Source organism: Rhinopithecus roxellana, chromosome 11 (assembly GCF_007565055.1).
Source record: "Rhinopithecus roxellana isolate Shanxi Qingling chromosome 11, ASM756505v1, whole genome shotgun sequence".
NCBI lineage: Eukaryota > Metazoa > Chordata > Mammalia > Primates > Cercopithecidae > Rhinopithecus > Rhinopithecus roxellana.
This window is the reverse complement of record NC_044559.1, coordinates 125,833,179-125,835,629: the sequence shown is the minus strand read 5'-3', so window position 1 is coordinate 125,835,629 and position 2,451 is coordinate 125,833,179. Positions and strand designations below refer to the sequence as shown.

At 38.6% G+C, this 2,451-nt stretch overlaps 1 non-coding gene across 1 annotated transcript; it reads right to left on the bottom strand.

The window, feature by feature from the left end:
- Positions 1–895: 895 nt before the first annotated feature.
- On the bottom strand, positions 896–1,000 carry LOC115900549. The gene has a single exon (XR_004060230.1). It is a non-coding gene; the product is annotated as a U6 spliceosomal RNA (small nuclear RNA).
- Between the last annotated feature and the right edge of the window lie 1,451 nt (positions 1,001–2,451).

The following is a 2,451-nucleotide window of genomic DNA, read 5'->3' as shown; positions in this document are numbered from 1 at the left end:
GGAAGATTTCATCGTGGTTATTTACACGATGTGTTTTCTTTCCATTTTTATGGTTTTTATTTTTCCTCCACTTCACTTGGAATAACATCGTCTCCTATCTATCTGGGGATAAAAGATGATTACCTTTTTGTTCAGAATCCACTAAACTAATACACTTCTGTTTGTTGCTAAGCAACCAAGCTGGGTTACCCGGAAGAAGCGGACTCCACTGTCAGTTACCTGCTCCTTTCTGATAATTGACCATCAGAGAGTTTGCCTGGTAGGGGAAAGAGCTCATAGTCAAAAGACTTGAGAAATTTTTTTAAAAATTCAACCATCCAAAGGTTTGCCAAAGCATTCTATCCTAGACAAACAAATGATGGCAAACTCACCGAATAGGTTACTAATCGTTAATAAAAGGAACAGTACACCACACACAGGAATTGGGATGAAACTCAGATGCATTAGAAAGAATCCCGACACAAAAGAGTCCATCCTACGCATTCCAGCTCATGTGTGTGAAACTCTAGAAAAGGCACATCGAATCTAAAGAAACAGAAAGTGAGCAAGGGCTGCCCAGGGCTGGGGATGGGCATCATTAGAGACAGGGTCAAAGGAACTTGCAACGGTGGAAATGCACCATCATCTACACCTTTATTTTTATTTTATTTTTATGGATTTAGGGGTTACAAATGCATGTTAGTCACATGGATAGATTGCGTAGCGGTGTAGCCTGTGCTTTTAGGGTAACCATCACCTGAACGGTGTAAAATGTACCCAGTAGGTTATTTCTCATCCCTCACACCCCTCCCAACTTCCCACCTTTTGGAGTCTCCAATGCCTATTTTTCACTCTGTCTGTCCATGTGTACCTATTGTTTAATGAGAACATGCAGTATCGGACTTTCTGAGTTACTAAAAACATGGAACACATCACGAATATGTGTCATTCTCGCACGGTAGTCTTGCTAATCTTCCCTGTATCTCTACCATTTTAGTATATATGCTGCTGGAGGGAGCACCCCGTCATTTACATATTAATTGTGGCTGAGATTGTGCAGATACAAATCAAAATGCCATTTAAATGGATGCCTTTCGTTGTACGTAAATTAATAAAGAAATGAAAGCTATTAGTATGCATCACCATTTATTGAATTTTGACTTAGTTGTGTTATTCTTAGGGTTAGGAAGTCTTTTCCTATTGAGAGTCATTATTTTACAGGGAAAGGAAATTCCTGTCACATAAGTAAAATGCAACTTCATTTTTAAAGGAAGAATTTCATTTTTTAAAGGACATTTACTTGAGAAGTATTATAATTGATATTTCTTCCTTGGTTCCTTTTTTCCTGTCATTTTAAGTTTTATTAAGATTACACATTCTAATAATTTTGCATCCTACTTCTTGGAAGCAACTACTTTCAATTCTTTTCAGCTATTTCTTTTGGAATGAGTTTTACATTTCAAGTAAAATGTTTATATTACTGCTTCTTGACTTTTCAGATTTTGCTGTCTTGGTTTCTAACTCTAGAAATTTATTATATAATACTCTTTCTCACCCTCTCTCCTTCTCTCACCACACACACAGACACACACAGACACACACACACACACACACTTCACAGTTCCTCGTCTTCCCAATGTAGTTATACCATAATTTTGTTTAGATTTGGTGTTTACCTCCCTGTGACTGCGTAAATGCCATTTGTTGCTGATATGAGTAGTAAACTATGAGTACTCTTCCTTGCCTGCACAGCTTTTTGTTTTCCCTGGAGTTAATAGGTGCCAGGTTTTGTTTCGTGCTATTTGTTTGCTCAAGGGTCACTGCACACCTACCATCCTGGGTCTTCCTCCACTATCATCCTGTCAACTTTATTCACCTCTCATGAGACTGACACAGCTGTGTACTAGATCACATGTCTTATGAAACTCCCTTTAAAGGGATAAATGACAGCTCTGCACAACTACATACAGGGACACTAAGACCAATAAAAAGACACAGGCTAGCATGATGTAAGAGGTTTATGGTCTGATTTGCTGCTGAAGTCATGTCCTTATTCTGCAGTGGAAAATTGCAAGAGCAAAGATATTCTTTATAGAGTGGACCCTAGCCACAGCATGAAGGTTTCATGTTGCATGAAAAGACTCTGGACTTATGCCTTTCATGCAACTGGAATGTCCCCTAATATGTTTACCAGTCCTTCTCTCCTCATTCCTGCACACTGTAACCAAAGGAGAAACACTCTCCTGGTTACTGTAGACAGGGACATTCTGAGGTGCTCTGAGCAGACGAGACCTTAGGTGATCCTGGTGCCTTTGCATAGAAGAACCTTTCTCATAAGATAGTTTAATCTAACATTGTTTATAATGGGGAGTCACCAAAAACAACTAAAGTATCCGACAACAGAGGGGCAATTTCTAAAGGTTGACTTTTAAAATATATATATATATACACACACACATATATATGTGTGTG